Raw genomic sequence first — 24,834 nt, forward strand, 5'->3', positions numbered from 1 at the left:
TTTGTTTGTTGGTGAAGCTTGGTACTTATAGCCCTTTCTGCTCCAGATATATCTTTACTATCTTTGGGTCCATCGTCCGCTGATATACCTTCCATACAAATGGTACCTTCGTTCGTTGCACGCTTTCTCCAGTCGAACTCTACCACCTCAGCTGACCCACGTTCCTTCGAGAACTTCCTAACCTCAGTACAGATTGTACCTTCGTTTACCGCTAGCCTTCGGCAGTCAGATTCCGCCACCTCATCTCTCTCCACGTGCTTTGTTTAAGCGTGTAGATAAGAGATTTGCGCATTAAATGCTGATTGGATGTGTCATCTACCTTTGTCCCTTCGCCAGCTTCCTCTCTCTAGGCTAGGTTATACTTTTCCATCCTAGCCATCGAGGTATCCCTCCTTGGTATGGGATAAAGTATATCTGTGAAGGTGTCTTCTGCTACTCAGATCCTGTGTGCAGCGAGTGCTACACAGTTATCATGCACGCGACCATTAAAACCGTGACACGTGCTCTGTAGAATCTTGATATTTTAGAACTTAACCACATAAGTTTGCAAACGGGTCCGCAAACTTAAGTTCCGTACTTGACCATTTCCGATGGTTCGCAAATGGGTACACATATTGTCGTTCCAGACCGAATTCAGGTGAAACAGTTTGCAAACAGGTACGCAAATTTAGTTCCCGGACTTTGACAGTTAAAACCGTTCGCATACGGGTATGCATACTTGGTTCGCGGACCTGAATTATTCTTACAATCTTTTGCATACGGGTATGCGTACAGTGTTATATCCAGAAAATGATTAATTGTTTCAAACTCCTATTTCAATCATTGAAACATTCTTAAAAGACGACAATAGCCGTCTCATACAAACTATTAGCTTATGAGCAATTTTCAAGTGATCGAATGATCAATACGAAACATTCAACATCAAATGAATATCTCACACAAATCATGTAAGATGTTACAAGGCGATTTTCACATGATCATATTTTGACTTTCGTCAAGAATAATGATGAACGTAGTTAAAGCAAAAAGCTTTCCAACACATATTTCGAGTAAGATATAAGCGAGTTAAACTCAGCTCGAAATAGCAAATGTGTGTAATGTAAAGTCTATATAGCTATACGACTTAATCTCAATAGGAGATAGAATAGAATGGATTTATGAGTGATAGATGAGTTCAAGTCTCACATACCTTTTGTTGATGAAGTTCCTCCAAGCTGCCCTTAGTAGATCTTCGTCTTCAATCAATGAATGGCGTGAAGTCTAAAGCTCAGTGATGTGATTTTTAATTGTTGTAGTAAATAAGATTCGAACTCTAAGAGTTGTGAAGATTAAATTTAAAGATTTAATGAAAATAATAAATAAAAGCGAGAGTTACTGGGACTAGAATTTCACCGAATTCATATCATAAGGTTCAATTGTTTATTCTTCAGCAATTATAGCTCAGTAAATAAAAACATAGACTCTTATTTTTGCCAAGGTAGATTCTCAAAATATTTTTTGTAAATCGTAAGCATGGGACATCAAACATTTAAGCAAGCATAACCCATCAAATAAAATAATAACTAATTAATTCAAATCATAAATTAATTTAAATTAAATGCTAAAGTCATACAAAGAATAAAATAAATTTACCCATGTACGAAATTCAGATTTATCCATCGACCCAGTGTAGGGGTTTAACTCCTCATATTGTAGACGCTCTTAAAATATTTTTTGTATTGCCCAAAAAGTTCCTACAATGGTGAAACTGGAGAAAATAATCAAAGCAGCAAGTTTGCAACGCTTTTCAGACGTTACATACTCGATGTACAAAACAGGTGTTGTGAACTGAAGCTAATCGTTGCTAATGGACTGTTACAGAACTACAGAAATATTAGACGCTGAAAACGACTTCCTTCACAGTATTATGTTCTTCACGTTCATCTTGTTGCAGAAGCAGAAGAATTGCTCTGCAACTCTAATTTCTCACTCTGTCTCTTCCCCCTAACTCTCCATACCCTTCTCATAACACTCAGAACCCTTTATATACTCTTCAGAATTGAAAATACTCGACAGTAACTCCATATAATCTTCATTAATCATTTCTTATTCTCTGCGGACAAAAACGAGAATAATTTCTATTTCTTGCTCTTTCACGCACTCCTGTTGCTTTCAAATCTTCTTATTTATCTTCTACACGTTCATGTTGGAGTAATACTCAGTCAAACCACAAACCAAACTTCCAAAAATATAGCAGATAAATCTCGAGACTTGTTTTCTTTCCTGCTTTAAAACAAACACCATAATAACATAATATTTCTTTTCCAAAACACGTGAACAGCGTGTGAACATGGTAACGAAAAGAATACTCGTCGAATCCCTTGAAAATCTTCAACCGAATCTTCCAAAATCGATTAACAGAAACACCAATAATAGCTCTCCCCTGTTTAGCTTCAACTCCGTGTAACTTCCTATTTCTTTTGAAAACAGAAGACTTACCATCCCTGTTTAGTCATAACAGGGTGGTATCAAACCAAAACAAGCAACAAATCCGACCAAATCAAGTTGAAACTCAATGCAGAAAATCTTGAGAAATCCCGTGAATACTTCCACTGCTCTGTTTTCTTAAATCCGAATCTTCAGCCGATTCTAATCAAAACCTTTGATCATACCAACCCTTTTTAGCTCTCATAAACACATCCCATCAAATCCATCCATTGAGTCTCACTCGAACTCCTCTAAAATAAAAACCCCAACTCCGACAGTTCAAAAACCAATTTTCCCGCCAATTTTCTTTTTAATCTATATGCTTCAAATCACCACTCCAGACAACTTTGATCCAATCAAGCGATCATACCAGACCTGTTTAGGCTTAATGAAGATGCCTATTCAATTTCAGACAATTCAAAAACCCTAATTCTGTAGCCATTTTCCCGCCGAAATTCAAAATTCAAACGAAGAAGATGACTGCCCCATATCCAGATCCAGCGTCCCTTTAGCAACTTGGGGTACATTTAGCAATTCTTGGGATGCAAATAGAAATTTTTGGGGCACAAAGAATATATTTGGGCTGCAAATAATGAAAAACTCATGGGTGCCTTTATCAACTCTTCTGAGACATTTCTGGGGGTGCTCTTATCCAAAGTTGAGGTGCCGTTAGTACTTTTCTGAGGTCCAAAAAACCACTTTTCCAGCTGATTTCTCCATAAGAACTTAATTCCTTGAAAAGACTTATACAAGTTTATTAGTAATAAAATGAGGTCTAGGTAATGTAATTATGGGTGAAAAAGTGTCGCACTTACGTGCTTATCACTCAACTACACATTCTATCCTAATCCGAGACATTGCTAAAAGTAGACTAGAAATCAAGACTTACAGTTTTGACAACTAAACTTGACAAACAAGCTTGAGATAGCAACGCTTGCGAGTTCGACCGAGCAGTGCTCTAACAATCTCCCCCTTTGTCAATTTTAGTGACAAAACTATCAATACATATGAATTACAAAATAAATAAACTTTATAGCTTCTCATCCAAATGCTTGATTTCCTTGGTTCTTCAACATTCCTTGAATTCTTCGTCACTCCAAGTACTCCAGTGATTCTGAACGTATTCAACTCAGCATCATAGTTGTTGAATATCCGTAGCTATAACAATAAGAAAACAATTGATCTCAATTATTGTTATACAATGTCATAGTATTATTACACAATAACAAAGTTCAGTTGTATCACAACTTTGACAATAATACTACGGTGATATGTATCACTCCCCCTTAGTCAATACTTCATCTCACAATCAAAACCACTCCCCCTTACATAATGATCCGTAAACCATATGTATGTAGTGTGAACTACAAAATAATTCTCCCCTTTTTTGTCAATATAAATTGGCAAAGGTACGAAAACTAGCGGGATCATAATGAAATTCTCAAAGAGATTATTCATGACTAAAAGAGAACAATATCAACTTTGTTTCGATGATTTCACATAGTCGAAACTTAGTATATTCATCAAGGAGTTTATAAAGATATAAGAAAACTCCTATAATATTCAACAACCACACTCCCCACAAAGATTTGGCAATTAAACACAAGTTCAATTAAGAACTCTCCCCCATAAAATGTCATTCCTGAAAGAACAACAAGAGCGACCTTAGTTTTACGAGAAAAGAAGGATTTATTTGGACATTAACAAATCATATGAAACATGAATTTGTATCCAGTAATCTCAATTAAATTAACTACAAAGGAACCTTAATTATTAATTTAATCGGAAATGCTCAACATAAGAAAACTTACGGAGCCATACAGTGCTTTCACATATAAGTGGATTAGGGAAAGATCAATACTGCGGAATACTCAAAGGCTCATTCTATCTTTTATCAATATTTGCATAATGACATAATAGACTTAACTTTTGACACATATGGGACAATCATAGTTCACAGACGTAAACATACATATCCCCTAACATTTTTGCAACATATAAAACCAATAAAGATTAATACTGCAAAATCATCTTCCAAATAAATAAATAAATCTAAAACATTGCAAGATGAAAATCGATGGCAATATCTATGTGTAATCACAATATATGTTATTCCAAACCCTAGTTATCCTTCTTAAAAACACAAGAATAAATTCTCATAAGAAGTTTCCTAGACATTAATATTCTTAAAAAATTCTTTATCATCCCCGAACTCCTTGTCGTCAACAGACATTGAAACATAAGGTTCGTGAAGAAAGGAGTCAATTCCAACAAACCTTCTTGACTGATGCCGAACCAGTACCTTCTGAAATTTAAGAGGTCTTAAAACAGTAGCCTTTATTTGCTGAATCTCCTTCCTTGTTTCCTTCAACTATTCAAGAACACCAGAAAACTTCTGAAGATTTGAGGGGATAGCCCTTGGTTTCTTCAAATTCTTCATTTTTCTCTTCAAAGTTGTAGAGGAAAGAGATTTACCTTTCTCCTTCATGATTGATGGCTTAACAATCATATTAACATCTTTTCCATCAGAAGATATGATGCTTGGAGTTTCCATTCCAATATGGAATTGTGAGAGATATACACAATTCAAGATCTACAAGCAATCTTGTGATAAAGAAGAGTTTTCAGGGAAGGAATAAGGAATGTAGGGTTACAGAACCTATATAGAGAGTAGGATTCATGTACGACCAACTCTTAACCCTAAAGAAGGTAGAATTATCGATTTTAACCCTCTCTCAATGAACAAAAAAAAAAAGAGAAAACCTTTTCAATACCAATTTATGATATGAAAAGATCAACAGAATTCCAGAAATCAAAAACAAAAAATAAAACAAAAATTTTTCTTTTCCTAAAGCCTTCAGTTCTTGTCTCTTTTACCAGGCACATGAGACAAGACGCACTTTCAACACAATTAAGTTGTGTTGGGGTGAACAATATTTTGTCCACCATACACTTCTTATACGAAATTCTTAGTACCCCTTTTCGTAGATTGTTTAGACCTTGTTCTTTTCTATAGAGGTTTATCTTTTCCTTTAGAAATCAAACTTTTCGGAGAAGTGTTGAGTTTACATACCTCAGATGAATTCGACTTCTGAACAAGTTTGAGCTTGTTTGCTAATCGATTTGCTCTCTGTTGAAGTTTGTTGACATATCTTATTTTATGTTTATACTTGAAACACTTAGAGCTGAAAAGTAAAATAAGAACATGTCAATGTGGAGAACGGTTCAGACACCATAGTTAAGCATGCTGCTAAACATATTGAGGTACCTAAAACATGTGAGATAGAATTTTCAGTAGACGGGGGAAAATCCATTTTCTTCTCCAAAGTGGTTGAAGAATTTTCTCCGGGAAGAATATCAAGATTGATGTATGTATTGCCACAGTTATCAAAATCAATATTTTCACCAAGGAGTGCAACACTTGATTTTTCATCTTCATTTGAATCATAGTGATCAGACATTTCATCAAGAGTTGCAGCATGACCTTTGTTCCTAGTGTATTTTCTATAATTTGGAAACTCATTAGCAAAATGACCAAAACCTTTACACTTGAAGCACTGTGGCATATCCTCTTCATCAGTATCGACGGTGTCTCTGTTTTTAGGAGGGGCACGGTCGTGAGGTTTGACTGATGACCTGGGTTTATCTCTGATGAACCGTTTACTTCTCTTCAAAAGACGATCTCTAAACTGTCTTGTGATCAGTGAGACTAAGATGTCATGATCTTCATCTTATGAATCAGTCTCAGTAAAATCAAATACAGAGTTTCCAAAACTTTTACTTTTATCAAGTAATATAGTGTTTTTTTGTGCTTTCAAAGCAATATCCTTTACAGATTTGGGTGTATGATCATGATCAAAGATCTTTAACTTCCCAACAAGAGTATTTCTGGAAAGTGTGTCAAGGATATTTTCTTCAACAACGGCATGTTTTTTAGAAACGTATCCAGCTGGCAACGATCTAAGAATATTCATCAAAATGTTCTATTCAGGAATAGTCTTATCCAATGCAAAAGATGCATTAACAATTTCAGACACTTTGTGATTAAACTCATCAAATGAATCTTCATCAGCCATACGAAGGTTTTCCCAATCATAATTTAGGTTTTGAAGCTTAGCTTCCTTTTCAGAGGTATTCCCTTCAAATACGACTTCCAAGATATCCCAAGCATCTTTAGACCGAGTGCACGCAGTAACATGGTGCTGAAGATTTGGGGTAATGGCATGTAGGAATCATTTAAGCCATCAGAATTTTCCTTTGCAGTAAGAATCTCATCAGGCTCATACCTACCAATATCCTTTGCAACAGTTACACCGTCTACTGTAACTATTGGAGGATTATATCCATTAACAACATATACCTATGATTGAAAACCACGTGCTTGAAGAAAGGAACGCATAGCAATTTTCCACCATAAGTAATTCGAGTCATCGAAGACTATAGGTACGTTTATAGAGATAATGCTTTTGTCCATAGGGTCAGATTGCTATAAACACAGACTTATGAGGTCTTTAACGTGTTTGCCTGCTCTAATACCAATTGAAAAGGCAGGGGTCTAATAACCACACCCAATATTTCGTTAGGTAATCTGTATGGAATAACTCCAATATAATTCCAATAGAATCAACTAGACAGTCAGACTCAATCAAGGAAAATATATCTAAGAGTTATATCTCTGTTTCTCAATATAATCAGCAAATCAAACAGATAGAATCCGTGAGCCTGATTATTATGAGAAACAACTTGAACGATGCCAAAGACCAATGTTCAAGTGTTTATCAATTTTAATCAACAACCAAAGGTTGGATTTACCAATTGATTGAACTACGCTCAACTTGTGATATTTCAATTATATAAACAAATATAATGCGGAAAAGAAACAACACAGACACCAGAAGTTTTGTTAACGAGGAAACCGCAAGTGTAGAAAAACCTGGTACCTAGTCCAGTTTTGAACACCACACTGTATTAAGTCGTTACAAACTCTATCCTACTACAAGTTAACTTCGGATTGCAATGTAGTTGATACCTAACCAATCTCACGCTAATTAAGGTACACTCACTTTCCTTACGCCTCTGAATCCCAGCAAGACTCTATGCACTTGATTCCCTTAGCTGATCTCATCCACAACTAAGAGTTTCTACGACCCAAAGTCGAAGACTTGATAAACAAATCTGTCTCCCATAGAAAATTCTATTCTGATAGATAAATCTGTCTCCCACGAAAATACCTACGAAGTTTTTGTTCCGTATTTTGATAAATCAAGGTGAATAGGAACCAATTGATAGTCCAGTCTTATGTTCCCGAAGAACATCCTAGAAATATCAATTACCTCACAATAACTTAACTATATGGCAGTAGAACAAGTTATTGTGGAATCACAAAGAATGAGACGAAGATCTTTGTGATTAATTTTTATATCTTACCTATCGGAGATAAATCTCGAGCAAATCTTAGAGAAGATAGTACTCAATATAGTACAAGTAAGATCAGAACACGCAACTACAGAGAAAATAGTTGGGTCTGGATTCAGAATCCCAATGAAGTCTTCAAGTCGTTAACTTATAATGGTTTTAGGAAAAACCTAGGTTAAAGGAGAATCGAATTTAGTCGCAAGTAGTATCACACAGGAGGTGTGGGGATTAGGTTTCCCAGTTACTAGAGTTCTCCCTTATATAGTCTTCAAATCGGGGTTTGATAACTTTGGAACAAAGCAATCAATATTCACCGTTGGTTGAAAACCTATTTAAGATTCAATCTAATATCTCTCCACCGTTATATGGTCTTAGCTTGTTACACAAATGAAATATACCTTCATTTAGATATGGGTAACCGTACCTAAACGTGTATATTGAGTTGGCTCAATAACAGTTAACCGAAGTTATCCATATGAACACTTTTGTCTTAACCATGTTCTTCTTAACACTTCTAGATCAAATGTTAATCAAATGAATCTAATTGTGTTACTCATACAATTGTTCAATTGTTTATATTCTCATAGAAGTATCCAGACACAATTGAAGCAAAATAGGATTGATTCAAAAGAATCAGATCATGAACACTTTAGCCACGGTTTGCAAAGATATTGCATTCCTTAATATATAAATGTATTTGTTCATGAGTGTGAAATCATACTTAACCGATTTTAGAACTTAACCAGATAAGTTTGCAAACGGGTACGCAAACTTAAGTTCCGTACTTGATCCTTTCCGACAGTTCGCAAGCGGGTATGCATATTATCATTCCAGGTCGAATTCAGGTGAAACAGTTTGCAAACGGGTATGCAAACTTAGTTCCCGGACTTTGACAGTTAAATTCGTTTGCATACGGGTATGCATACTTGGTTCCCGGACCTGAATTATTCTTACAACAGTTTGCATATGGGTATGCATACTATGCTATATCCAGACAATGATTAATTGTTCTAAACTCCCATTTCAATCATTGAAACATTCTTAAAAGACGACAATAGATGTCTCACATAAACTATTAGCTTATAAGCAATTTTCGAGTGATCGAATGATCAATACGAAACATTCCGAGTCTGCATCAAATGACTGTCTCACACAAATCATGTAAGATGTTACCAGGAGATTTTCACATGATCATCTTTTGACTTTTGCCACGAATAAAAGATGAACTTGGTTAAAGCGTAATCTTACACAACACATATTTCGAGAAATATGTAAGCGAGTCAAACTCAACTCGAAATATCAAATATGTATAATGTAAAGTTTATATAGCCATACGACCTAGTCTCAATAGGAGATAGAATAGAATAGACTTCTGAGTGATAGATGAGTTCAAGTCTCCATATACCTTTTATTGATGAAGTTCCTCCAATCTCCACTTAGTAGATCTTCGTCTTCAATCGATGAATGTGTAGTTCCTCCAAGCTCAACTACACATTATATCCTAATCCGAGACATAGCTATAAGTAGACTAGAAATCAAGACTTATAGTTTTGACAACTAAACTTGACAAACAAGCTTGAGATAGCAACGCTTGTGGGTTCGACCGAGCAGTGCTATAATAGGTTTGGTATGTAAATTAGACTCTTAGCCGAACTTTGTACTTGGACAGAGTCATTGGACTAGTTTTTTGTCATTCAAAGTTCAACGATACTTATAATTTAGTTGAACTTCAAAAACAATAAAAAAGCAAACAATTTTATTGAAAATTATTGTAAATGCGACACCAAAATATAATAAAAAGCTCATCTTAACCCTAATAACACTCAGTTAAAAATACTAGTACTACTTTGGTAAGTAAAACATGCTTAATATCGGAACGAGCCCGGAAAAAACTTTTTAAAGATGTAGAAATGAGCTTCATCTTTGAAATTCTTTCTTTTCCATATTTGTCATTCCTCTTGATATCTTAACACGGTTTCCTCGAAGGTTTCACCTTTAAGTCGATGTCGCTTCACAACCCGAACTAAAGCCATAAAATCTTTAACCATATCTCTTATCTTTTCAAATCCTACAAACAATGCTGCATGATCACGGTTATGAGGGTTTCCGGTGTCGGAGTAGAATTTCTCATAAACTTTATCCCAATAACTCAGAATCATTACGCCATTCATTCATCGTTCTTCATCCTCGTTTGGATAATACACTACATAATTTCTGCAAAGAGAAAGATCTCCATCTAGATTAAATTTAGGAGGTCACTCTGCTATTTTTAAGAGATGTGATATGGAAAGTGGAATTGTCTTTTAGTATATAACAGAGGTGGGCAGGGAACAACTATTTTTTTCAAAATAATATTGTCGTACCTCGATAACCGTGCAATTTAGGCTAATGTTCGGTTGGCAGGATAATTATTCGTGTTAACCGAACTAATATAACCCCCAACATGATGACAAGTATGGAGTTTAGTTACATGTATTTTTATACGAACTAACCAAACTTGAACTATGAAAGTCTCGGTCACTTAGAAAGCAGTTAGGTTAGACCAATAATCCAGTTTCCAAATAGAACTTTTTGAATTTCAAATTTTTTCTGCCGGTAACGGCTATATTTTTGAAAATTGTTACCACCCTTGTAGCAGTTAATTGAGAATTTTAAACAAATTATAACGTCCCTAATGGCTATTGTTTTTAGAAAATATTATAAATTGAGACCCATCCCTTTCAAACTAATTCACTTATTCCTTTCTAACATTTAAAATATTTCACCCATCTCTTTCTTACTCAATAGAGAAACCCTTGAAACAACAAAAATGGCTCCTCTATCCAATAATGATGAAGATGTCGCTATTGTTAGAGCGTGGATTACGGTAACGAAGCACGACTACAATAGAGAGTATTATACCTTTCTTGACCAGGATAATAGCCAAGGCATGTACCTTAACATGGATCAAACATCTGATGCTTGGTGGAACTGTATATATACAACTTTTGAGGCATTAGACGGAAATATCCATAGGAGGATGCAACGACTCATGAAGAGTAGTGATCGCTGTCGTATGCGTCAAAAATAAATTACACTTTCTTACTACTCAATATATAAATATAGCAAGGGCAAGAAAGGATCGTTTCCACAGAGAGGACTAAGGTTGTCAAATTGTTTCGGTTTCCTATAAATACCAATGAGGGATTTTCTGATTTTTATGTACTAAAATAAAATAAAAGCAAACAAAAAAATAAACACGCAAATCAAGGATATAAAGATATTGGTTAAGGATTTCGTTTTCTTTCACTAACATGCTTTCTAACAATAACTAGAATTGATATTTAATCTCTCTTTTATCAAAGGCCCTAAGATACCTTGATCGCAAGTATATCCCGCAAATCTCCTCTTGTCATCAACAAACACATTAAAAGATGCGAATATGAATTCTATCTTAGAGAACAACCTAACGTGTAAAAGCACTAATCAAGTTTAATTCCCTAGATGGATTAAGTTCTATGAAATCAGGACAATCAAAGCAATCAAACGTGTAAAAGCACTAATCCAATTTAACAAAGGTTATGACTCACTTGTGGACTACTAGGATGTATCACTACAAGCAATAATCACAATTATGCTAGTTTAATCAGGAATCTATCACTTTGCGTATAATAAATCATAATCAAGCAATAGAGATGAAAAAACTCGATTGATTCTAGACTCAACCAAACAAACATTCAATCATGTAACATTATTAATGGTGAATCATAAACGATAACATGAGACAAAAACTAATTCATTGCATAAAAACCCATATTTGGAAATCCACTTATTCCTTAAAACCAATGATAAAATTGATCATGTTAAAGGAGTTCATCACAAGAATGAAAAAGTTTCATTTTCTAAATCCTAGAACAAAAGTAGAAGAAAAGAATTATCATAAAAAAAAACCATTCAAGTGGGAGAAGTCTCGGCTATATACTTTCTCTTTTCGTTCCAAGTTAGCTTGCTGCCAATACATTTCTGAGCCATTAGCCAAGCCCAGCCTGAACGGGTCCTAGTAATTCTCTGAGTCAAACGAGATAACTCACTGAGTCAACTCGGTCATAACCGATTCCGGTCGAGTTTTGACTGTTCTTGCATGTTTCCAGGCCAAATGCAGGCCTATTTCCTGGTCCTTTCTTCCCTTCCAGTACTCTGCAGTTCAATCAACCAATAACCTGTACTTCATTGCAGTTAACATCTTACTTCCAGGCCGACCACTGTCACCAGCGCAACCTGAACTCATACTTTCTGTAACTTCATTTGCAGCTGCATAATCCTGCAGCTCATTACCATTCTGCTCCAAACTGCAAACCATGCAGCTTATCACCAGTCCACTGCAACTGGGAGGAACCACCATGTCCTGCAATATCTGCACCCTGCAAATCCTAAACATTCATCTAACAGCTTCATTCATTCGTATAGCTCAACACTTCAAACTGCACTGCATTACTTGCACAGTTCCCTGTATATCTCGTCTTCACAGCTGCAACATCATTGGATATCGTCACGTACCTCGGCTTTAAACTGCACCACTAGACTCAACAGCTACACAAACTCCCTTGCAAATCATTCATACCAATGCAGTTCGTTTCCTGATTTATCATTCACACATTCCTCCATTCTGGCGCATAGAAGCTCAGTTTTTAGCCGCACATTCACCATAACTTGCATCTTCTCAGCTTCTGAGTTGTAACAGCCATAACTGGCAGCCACAGCTTCTTGTTCATACCCTGCAATCTCCATTTTGCACTTAGACAGCATCAACTTCAATCCTTTATCCTGCAGATGCGACACCATATTACCTCAAGCCACAAAACCATTAGCTTCTTGTCAGTCTTCTATCCATTTCAGCAGCAAAGTAACAGCACCACTAACTTGTCGCAACTTCCGAGCATCAAAACTTTCATTTGCAGACACACTGTTCCATGGCAATACCATGACATCTTCAGTTGCAACAAACCCAAGTTTGCAGCTGCAATTCACCTATAAAATCATATCCACAGCACAAACCAGATTCGACCAACTTCATTTTTGTTCATCACCACCTGCAAATGCAGCTGCGACTCAAACCCATCTTCTCAGATTTGTTGTAGCTTTCTGCAAACGCACAACTGCAACACACAGGTTCAGCCCCAATCCATGTCACTGCAGCATCAGATCAAAACCACAATTTCTTGTAACTCATACATACTGCAGTACCACGATTCCATTCCTTCCAGCCTTCCCTTCTGCTCTTGCTGAATTCAGTTCAAACACCCCATTCTATCACCAGCACCGATTCAGTTCACTAACATCTTAACATGCACTTGTGGCTCAATTCATCACTGCAACAACAACATCATTTCCATCGGCTACAACTATGCTCAATTGCATCTACATATGTTTCTGAGCTAACCCAACACCCATTTTTCTTGGCCACAACTCCTGCAATTTCACTAGTACCACCAGACTCATCGCCACAGTTTCTGCTTCACTGACTTTGTAAACTCAACTTTAGTACCTGCAATTCCAGTTCCATCTGAGCTTTAACTGCAGCTGCGAATTCATGTTCTGCGACATAGCATCGCCAGTACATCTCAATCCCCGTAGCAGCTCCATCTCATTCATATCAACCACCACCAACAGTTGAGCCCATCTGTTGCAGGCATCACCTAAGACTCCATTTGTTCCAACTCAGCTGCGCATATTCAAACCATTCCAACCACTCAACATTAACTCCATCTTCATCTCAGGTTCAATTCTTCATCAGCACTCAGTAGACCCACACAGCAACATCTGCATTTTTAGTACCTGCAACCCGTCATCATCAGTTCATCCCCTTCTGAATCTTCACTGCTAATTCGTCTTCTTAATTCCACAGAAACCACCACGAATAGACCAACATCTACCACTTCAGCTTTGCTTCCACCTTCCTTAGCTCAACAGTTTCATTGATCGCCACAAACCCATGTAAACCTTGAGCTCAGATTCATTCTTGCACCAGAACCCATTTTAATCATCAAACTCATCAGGAACAGTAAATCTTCATTTGCTTCTCAGCTCAGGAACTGTAGTCTCAACCCATTAATGAACATCAGCACCTCAATCTTTTCTGCACTCAGCAGCATCGACCTTTACCTGCACCTGAATTCATTCACAAGACTCATACAACCACCAATCTCAGATGCTGCTTCAATTCATTAACCTGCAATTTCTTGTTCTAACCCCTTTGCGGATTCAAACCCTAATTTCTCCTTCAGATCAATCCACACTCAAATCAAGTATAACCCATCTTCATACTATCTGTGATGTACAGATTTGTAGCTCGAGAATTTAATCCCAACAGCAGCAACTTCGATTCAGTCAAGCCCTAAATCTGCTCATCAAACATCTTCCATCACTGCAGCATCGGCCTGTTCTTCTGGATTCAAATCTTTACCTAAGCTTCACAATCAGAATCATAACCATCTCTTCTCAATTTCTCCCTGAATTCTACTCATTTCAATCTCCTCTTCTTTCTTTGCTTTTCAGACAAGCTCAAATGATATCTTCTCTGAATTTTAGGTTTTGTTGTAGGAAATGAAATAGCCACTTAGGTGAGGTAGATAAGGGGTACCCAGGATAGACAGCACCCACTCATGAGATAAGGGCCAACAAAGATGTTCGTCCCTCGCTTCTCTAGACTAAGCTGCAGTAGTTGTCTCCTATCGCTGGCTTGGCTCGGCTCCGCTCTACTCCCAGTAGCAATTGCACATGAGAATTGACGTTTTTGCTCTTCTTCGAATCCTTTCACCAACATCAGTCGCCTTTTACATCTCGGACCCACTTCTTCTCTACAATTTCTCTTCATCACTAAAGCAGCCGTGCTTTTCAGACATATATTTGCATCACTAAAGCCGACATGCTTTTCAGACAGAAATTAAAAAATAGAAGCAAATAATGAGAAATAGTTCGTCTCTAAGAGCATTTGCACCTTTTTGCCTTTTAAGCGACGTTTCTTCTTTTTTTGTTCCAAATGACTCCAAAGTACCTAAACACTCAAAAGCAAACATAAGATACATAATTTACAAGAAAACTAAGCAAAGAAAGCATAAACAATAGATAAATATTAAGGTGTTTTAGACACCTATCAAATTCCCCCACACTTATATTTTTCTAGTCCTCGAGCAAATCAAACAAAATAATTCCAAACATACATACAACTAGGGTTGCACATGGTTCGGTTTTTGGCAAAACCTAAACCGAAACCAAAGTACTCGGTTTTTCAATAATGAAAACCAATAAAACCATATAGCCTATTCGGTTTCATTGATTTCGGTTTCTACTCGGTTTTGTTAAAAACCAGACGATTTTTGGTTAACCGAATTATTTATAAACAATAATGTGTCAGTGCTTTATAGTTTACACAAACAGTACACCTAATACTACAAGCGGAAGAAAAGTTTGCTGGCAACATATCAGAGACATAAATAACGAGCAACTAAAATGACAGCAAAAGGCTTTAACTCGAATAATCCTCCTAAGAATCCTAACCATTCATTAACTACAATTCATCAGTGTGAAAAGATTCATTCCGCTATGAGAATAATAGAGGTTCGCAGTATCCAGCTAAGAAAACCCCCAAACATCTTTTAACTACATACTAATTAAAACAAAACTAGTTCAAAAGAGAATTAAAAACGGCAAAAATATAAGAGCTTAATGCTCCCCTCTAACATCCACGGCTAATATTAGTTCAATCCTATGGCCAGTAACAATCGGTTAACCATATGGTTTTCGGTTCGGTTTTTTTAGGAAACCTAAACCGAAACCAATAGTGTCGGTTTTTTGGGACTGACAACCACAAATGAACCATTGGGATATGGTTTCGGTTCTGTTCAGTTTAAATTGTTCGGTTTCGGTTTTGGTTTTCGGTTCTGGTTCGGTTTTGTGCAACCCTACATCCAACTCCATGTCGCCGAGAATACGGTTACTCTTAGCATGAAAAACAGGCATTTGAACCCCTAGGTGCCCCTAGTGGACGAGTTATAGTCTCGTGAAGGTTTACAAGAGGTTTGCCTACAAAACCTATTTTTCAAACTCCGTCTACCTGTGACAAATCCATGAAAGAATCCAAAATGGTTGCAAAAGGAGGTACCTTGTTATGAATCCAAATTAATACATATAAATTAAGCTCTGTTAAGAAATTCGAACAAGCCACAATCTCGGAAACTAACAAACACAATCCCAAATGAATATATAAAGAAGATGGAAATAGATATAGATGGTTGCGATGTTTACTAAAGTGATCGATGTTTCCCTTATCTGTCTGAAGGTCGCTGCCAATGATGAACCTATGAATCCTATTGGATTGAGCTATTGGTCTGAATTCTAATATCAACACACTGGCATATACAAGGGAACCAGCAGTCAATAAACTTAAATCTAGATCGACTCACTGGCATATACAAGGGAACCAGGAGTAGGTTTTATTGCACCATAACATTTTATTTTTTTGACATCATGATTGGATCTTGTGGATCCAAGCGCATGTTTCTTGTCAGCAGATTACATGATACTTCCTTTGGATCCTGCATTCCACGCTTGTTTAGGTGACGGAGACAGGGAGAACACACACATATTGCTTTACCCAAGTGTCAAATTTATTCCGTTTGGTCAATTGGTCGGTCTCTTTTTTTTTTCTTTTTTTTTTTTTGTAGTAACTCAATCACACTATTTCATCCTAACAGCAATAACAATTCGATGTTGGTGACCCACCAAATCACATAGATATAACATAAAGTTTGCGAAAATAAAAACAGAAAGTGATATGGTGATATTCCGAGATATGGTAACAACTTTCATATTATTTCTAACACTTGAATAATTTTGTCCCTTGTAGTTAATGGGTTCCTCAACTCCTGCAGTCAAGATGGTTCCATCCATTTAGATTGATAATGTCATCCTAAAGGCACATATTTCTATATTTTGGAGTATCATCATTTTTTTTTTTACTAAAAAGCATCAAACTCTAAAAACATATAAATGCTCCCCCGCACTTAAACTTTACATTGTCCTCAATGTAAATTAACTCATCCAAAGTGAACTTCAAGGTGGGAAATTACACAAATAATATGCAAAAACAAAGATAAAAATACTTCAAAAAAAAAAGATAAAGGTAAAGATACAAAACCGGTGGGTTGCCTCCCACTTAGCGCTTGGTTTAAAGTCGTCAGCCCGACTTGCAAGATCGATTCCCCATACACCAATAACCTGAAAAGTTGGGGATCCTTCCATAGAACCTGTTTTGCAAACACTAGCTTCACACACATAAAAGTAATATAAAACAGAAACGAAACTATTAACCGATAAAAGTTTCCCCCACACTTATTCTTGTCCACACTTAGAAGTGGATATAAAATATAGAATTCGAAAACTTTTATAGTTTCTTGTTCACAAACCTGCATAGCATGAGAATCAAATGTTTCCAATGGCGGATATCGAGAAATAAAATCATTCAACAATGTTTTCGAAGCACATACATTCAAACCAATAAGAGATAAAGGAGAAGAAACAATATGCAAAGGGTTAGACAAACCTTGCACAATCTCTTGTATTACGGAATCCTCTTCATCCTTGAAAAACTCAAATGAGTTATTCACCTCTTTTATATCATGGTCCTCTATCAAACCTTGCAACCATTCTTCGTCCGTTTCTGCCTTAACCAAAGTCTCGACATAAACATCATCATTACAATCCTTTGCAAGCTCAATTGGGTCTTCCAAATATTGGTCATCGGCTTCATTCTCAACACACTCCTCTTTGTTGCAAGGTACATACTCCACTGCGGATTCAAGTCTCACCATAAGGAACTTTTTTAGAACACTCATTGCATCATCCTCAAGCTCGACCTTTTGAATAGGTTCTTGATCGTTATAAAGATCAATGATCGAGTAAGCTACTCTAGTGTCATCATATTCCTTTTCATCTTCACCTTGACCGCAAAAAGACTCCATTGTACACTCCTCGGGGATGTCACCATAAATTGGTTCAAGCTTTGTACTTTCAAAGTCATCGTCACTATCATAGTTGACATAAGATTGGCTACCACTTCCCAAAGATTGGTCTTTCGCAGAATTTTGCATGTCCTCTTTGTATTCTTCAATGCCTTGTCTTAAAATGGAAACACCTTTTTGAAGCTCTTGGAGTGATCCATCCAAATTTTGAAAATAGTGTTCCATTTGTTGGTAAAGCTCGTTCGACAAGGAAAAAGTAGAATCACTTACTTCAGTATTGCAAGGACAATTATCTTCCCTTTGAATGGGTGAATGATCATAACTACAATCAGAAATTGGGCCAAACATACTATTAGCGTATTCGGTCGACGAAATTGGTTCCACGCTTGGTTGTCTACAAACTGACTCCATGCCCACCATAAATTGTTGCATCTCATCTACCAAACTCGAAGAAATATGAATAGGAGTACAACTAGTCTCCCCTCCTTGTGGTTGCTCACTTATATACCTACCTTAAGAAGGTTGATATGTATGAGAATACCTCAAAGGGTACGCAGAATATTGACCATAACCAAAGAATTGGTTTTGATTGTACTCTCCGCAAGGTTGATAGTTGTCATAATTTTGCTGAGGTTGATAACCGTACCCATTGTTCCAATATGCTCCGTCCATAGAAATTGGTACCTGAAATACGATTCTCAAAACAAGGTTAAAAACCAGAAATAAGAAAAACTAAAACAAAATAAAATATAAAACAAAATAAGAAACCAAAAACAAGTGACAACCGCTGCCTCCCCGGCAGCGGCGCCAAAATTTGATCGCTGTCGTATGCGTCAAAAATAAGTTACACTCTCTTACTACTCAAAATATAAATATAGCAAGGGCAAAAAAGGATCGTTCTCACAGAGAGGACTAAGGTTGTCAAATTGTTTCGGTTTCATATAAATACCAATGGGGGGTTTTCTGATTTTTATGTACTAAAATAAAATAAAAGCAAACAAAGAAATAAACATGCAAATCAAGGATATAAAGATATTGGTTAAGGATTTTGTTTTCTTTCACTAACATGCTTTCTAACAATAACTATAATTGATATTTAATCTCTCTTTTATCAAAGGCCTAAGATACCTTGATCGCAAGTATATCCCGCAAATCTCCTCTTGTCATCAACAAACACATTAAAAGATGCGAATATGAATTCTATCTTAGAGAACAACCTAACGTGTAAAAGCACTAATCAAGTTTAATTCCCTAGATGCATTAAGTAATATGAAATCAGGCCAATCAAAGCAATCGAACCTGTAAAAGCATTAATCCGATTTAACAAAAGTTATGACTCACTTGTGACTACTAGGATGTATCACTACAAGCAATAATCACAATTATGCTAGTTCTAATCAGGAATCTATCACTTTTGCGTATAATAAATCATAATCAAGCAATAGATATGAAAACAAACTCGATTGATTCTAGACTCAACCAAACAAACATTCAAATCATGTAACATTATTAATGGTGAATCATAAACGATAACATGAAGACAAAACTAATTCATTGCATAAAAACCCATATTTGGAAATCCAACTTATTCCTTAAACCAATGACAAAATTAAGTAATCATGTTAAAGGAGTTCATCACAAGAATGAAAAGAAGTTTCATGTTTCTAAATCCTAGAAAAAAAGTAGAAGAAAAAGATTATCATAAAAATAAATCATTCAAGTGGGAGAAGTCTCGGCTATATACTTTCTCTTTTCGTTCCAAGTTAGCCTGCTGCCAATACATTTCTGAGCCCATTAGCCAAGCCCAGCCTGAACGGGTCCTAGTCATTCTCTGAGTCAAACCGAGATAACTCACTGAGTCAACTCGGTCATAACCGATTCCGGTCGAGTTTTGACTGTTCTTGCATGTTTTCCAGGCCAAATGCAGGCCTATTTCCTGGTCCTTTCCTTCCCTTCCAGTACTTCTGCAGTTCAATCAACCAATAACCTGTACTTCATTGCAGTAACATCTTACTTCCAGGCCGACCACTGTCACCAGCGCAACCTGAACTCATACTTTCTGTAACTTCATTTGCAGCTGCATAATCCTGCAGCTCATTACCATTCTGCTCCAAACTGCAAACCATGCAGCTTATCACCAGTTCCACTGCAACTGGGAGCAACCACCATGTCCTGCAATATCTTGCACCCTGCAAATCCTAAACATTCATCTAACAGCTTCATTCATTCGTGTAGCTCAAACCACTTCAAACTGCACTGCATTACTTGCACAGTTCCCTGTATATCTCGTCTTCACAGCTGCAACATCATTGGATATCGTCACGTACCTCGGCTTTAAACTGCACCACTAGACTCAACAGCTACACAAACTCCCTTGCAAATCATTCATACCAACTGCAGTTCGTTTCCTGATTTATCATTCACACATTCCTCCATTCTGGCGGCATAGAAGCTCAGTTTCTGTAGCCGCACATTCACCATAACTTGCATCTTCTCAGCTTCTGAGTTGTAACAGCCATAACTGGCAGCCACAGCTTCTTGTTCATACCCTGCAATCTCCATTTTGCACTTAGACAGCATCAACTTCAATTCCTTTATCCTGCAGATGCGACACCATTATTACCTCAAGCCACAAACCATTAGCTATTCTTGTCAGTCTTCTATCCATTTCAGCAGCAAAGTAACAGCACCACTAACTTGTCACAACTTCCGAGCATCAAAACTTTCATTTGCAGACACATTGTTCCATCGCAATACCATGCCATCTTCAGTTGCAGCAACAAACCCAAGTCTGCAGCTGCAATTCACCTATAAAATCATATCCACATCACAAACCAGATTAAACCAACTTCATTTTTGTTCATCACCACCTGCAAATGCAGCGGCGACTCAAACCCATCTTCTCAGATTTGTTGTAGCCTTCTGCAAACGCACAACTGCAACACACAGGTTCAGCCCCAATCCATGTCACTGCAGCATCAGCTCAAAACCAAAATTTCTTGTAACTCATACATACTGCAGTACCACGATTCCATTCCTTCCAGCATTCCCTTCTGCTCTTGCTGAATTCAATTCAAACACCCCATTCTATCACCAGCACCGATTCAGTTCACTAAAATCTTAACATGCACTTCTGGCTCAACCCATCACTGCAACAACAACATCATTTCCATCGGCTACAACTATGCTCATCTACATATGTTTCTGAGCTAACACAACACCCATTTTTCTTGGCCACAACTCCTGCAATTTCACTAGTACCACCAGACTCATCGCCACAGTTTCTGCTTCACTGACTTTGGAAACTCAACTTCAGTACCTGCAATTCCAGTTCCATCTGAGTTTTAACAGCAGCTGCGACTTCATGTTCTGCGACATAGCATCGCCAGCACATCTCAAACCCGATAGCAGCTCCATATCATTCATATCAACCACCGCCAACAGTTGAGCCCATCTGTTTCAGGCATCACCTAAGACTCCATCTGCTTCAACTCAGCTGCCGCATATTCAAACTATTCCAACCACTCAACATTAACTCCATCTTCATCTCAGGTTCAATTCTTCATCAGCACCCAGTAGACCCACACAGCAACATCTGCATTTTTAGTACCTGCAACCCGTCATCATCAGTTCATCCCCTTCTGAATCTTCACTGCTAATTTCATCTTCTTAATTCCACAGAAACCACCACCAACAGACCAACATCTACCACTTCAGCTTTGCTTCCACCTTCCTTAGCTCAACAGTTTCATTGATTGCCACAAACCCATCTAAACCTTGAGCTCAGATTCATTCTTGCACCAGAACCCATTTTAAGCATCAAACTCATCAGGAACAGTAAATCTTCATTTGCTTCTCACCTCAGGAACTGTAGTCTCAACCCATTAATGAACATCAGCACCTCAATCTTTTCTGTACTCAGCAGCATTGACCTTTACCTGCACCTGAATTCATTCACAAGACCCATACAACCACCAATCTCAGTTGCTGCTTCAATTCATTAACCTGCAATTTCTTGTTCTAACCCCTTTGCGGATTCAAACCCTAATTTCTCCTTCAGATCAATCCACACTCAAATCAAGTGTAACCCATCTTCATACCATCTGTGATGTACAGATTTGTAGCTCGAGAATTCAATCCTAACAACAACAACTTCGATTCAGTCAAGCCCTAAATCTGCTCATCAAACATCTTCCATCACTGCAGCATCGGCCTGTTCTTCTGGATTCAAATCTTTACCTAAGCTTCACAATCAGAATCATAACCATCTCTTCTCAATTTCTCCCTGAATTCTACTCATTTCAATCTCCTCTTCTTTCTTTGCTTTTCAGACAAGCTCAAATGATATCTTCTCTGAATTTTAGGTTTTGTTGTAGGAAATGAAAGTGCATATAGCCACTTAGGTGAAGTAGATAAGGGGTACCCAGGATATACAGCACCCACTCATTAGATAAGGGCCAACAAAGATGTCCGCCCCTCGCTTCTCTAGACTAAGCTGCAGTAGTTGTCTCCAATCGCTGGCTTGGCTCGGCTCGGCTCTGCTCCCAGTAGCAATTGCACATGAGAATTGACGTTTTTGCTCTTCTTCGAATCCTTCCACCAACATCAGCCGCCTCTTACATCTCAAACCCACTTCTTCTCTACAATTTCTCTTCATCACTAAAGCAGTCGTGCTTTTCAGACATATATTTGCATCACTAAAGCGGACATGCTTTTCAGACAGAAATTAAGAAATAGAAGCAAATAATGAGAAATAGTTCGTCTCTAACAGCATTTGTACCTTTTTGCCTTTTAAGCGACGTTTCTTCTTCTTTTGTTCCAAATGACTCCAAAGTACCTAAACACTCAAAAGCAAACATAAGATACATAATTTACAAGAAAACTAAGCAAAGAAAGCATAAACAATAGATAAATATTAAGGTGTTTTAGACACCTATCAAGTAGATTCGAGGAGGTATTTAGAGAATGTGTGGTCGTGAAAGATGAAATTAAAGCCATAATTGATTGTTATCCCTGTGAAAGGGGTCCCGAAAGAGTACGCATGTCAATCAATAGTTTTTTCAATTCATTTATCGGAATAATGCTAACTTATAATTGATTGGTTTTTCCAGTGGTGTGCATCTCTCGATTTATATGAAACCAAGTATGGAAAAAAGTTTTGGCATTCCGATTACTATCGCATCTTGGAAGAAAGTACCTTCCCATTCAAATTTATGAATAACTGTTTAAGCGCAATGTTAATATCTTACCGTATTATTTTTTGAAAACGCAGGGGTATAACAACCAATATGTTTATGATTACTTTTTATCTTGCCTATCGGAGATAGAAATTTTAAGCCAATTATTACAATTGTACTCATACGATAGAAACAGCAAGATCAGAACACACAACTACAAGAAGTAGTATCGGTCTGGCTTCACAATCCCAATGAAGTCTTTAAGTCGTTAACCTGGTTTATAAGAAGAAACCAAAGGTTAAAGGAGAATCGACTCTAGCTTAGCACAACTAATATCACACAGAATGTGCAGGGATTAAGTTTCCCAGTTGCTAGAGTTCTCCCTTATATAATCTTTCAAATCAGGGTTTGCAATCAATGTTAGCTTAGTAACAACGCATTCAATATTCACCGTCAGATGAAAACCTGATTTAGATTCAATCTAATATTTATCAACCGTTAGATCGAAAACATAGCTTGTTATACACAAATGAAATGCACGTTCCTGGGCTTGTGTAACCGTACCCAAACTTGTACATTAGTCGGTTCAAAAATAGTTAACCAAATGGTTAGCCATATAATTACTTACATATCAACCATATTCTTCTTCACCATAACTAGTTCAAATGACTCAAATGAACTAGTTAGAGAGTTGTTCAATTGCAAGGAAATCTTATGTACTACACAGGATACAATTGAAGCAAAAACGATTTGATTCACATGAATCGGTTCATGAACTCTATAGCCAGGGTTTGCAATTGCATTCCTTAGTTTATAAAGATAAGTTCATAAACATCGTTTTTAGACATAACCTACTCAAGTTCGTGGACTGGGTTCGCGGACTTAAGTTCTCGGATGGAGTTCACAAACTCCAGCAGAAATTCTCGGGTTTGAGAACTTCTCCAGTTCGCGGACTGAGTTCGCGTACTTAGCTCACGCACTTCTCCGGTTCACTTGATCAACAAAGTTCGCAAACTTCGATTCAAGAAATAAGGACTTATACATATATGTGTTTCCACAGTAATGCTTATATCCTCCAAATGGTTATATAGTCTAAACTCGCATTTCAATCATTGAAACATTCTCAGAGGACGTTATATAGTTGTTATTAACAAACCATTTTTCGTCAGAGCAATTTTCAAAGTGATTGAAACATGTCTTTCGTCACTAGGTAAAGATGAACTTGGCTAAAGCAAAAGCTTTACCAACACATGTTTCGAGAAATAGATAGGCGAGGTAAACTCGGCTCGAAATACCAAATGTGTATAATCTAAGTCTATATATAAAAACAAATTTTGTCTCAAGATAGGAGATAAATAGACTTTTGAGTGATAGATAAGTTCAAGTCTCCACACACCTTTTAGTCGATGAAGATCCACCAGTTCCTTGAGTAGTCCTTCGTCTTGTATGATGATTGCCATGGAGTTCTTGAGCTCAACTACACTTTCTATCCTAGTCCGAGACCTTAGCTATAGTAGACTAGAAATCAAGACTTATAGTTTTGATCACTAACATTGACAAACATGCTTGAGATAGCAACGGATGCGAGTTCGACCGAACAATGCTCTAACAATCTCCCCATTTGTTAATTTTAGTGACAAAACTATCAATACATATGGAATACAAAAAATATATAAATAAACTTTTGTAGATCCTACTCCACATGCCTAATATTCAACATTACTTGAAGTCTTCGTCACTCCCAAGTACTCCAATGATCCCAAAGGTTGTAAGTTTAG

Source organism: Papaver somniferum, unplaced genomic scaffold (genome assembly GCF_003573695.1).
Source record: "Papaver somniferum cultivar HN1 unplaced genomic scaffold, ASM357369v1 unplaced-scaffold_118, whole genome shotgun sequence".
Classification (NCBI taxonomy): domain Eukaryota; kingdom Viridiplantae; phylum Streptophyta; class Magnoliopsida; order Ranunculales; family Papaveraceae; genus Papaver; species Papaver somniferum.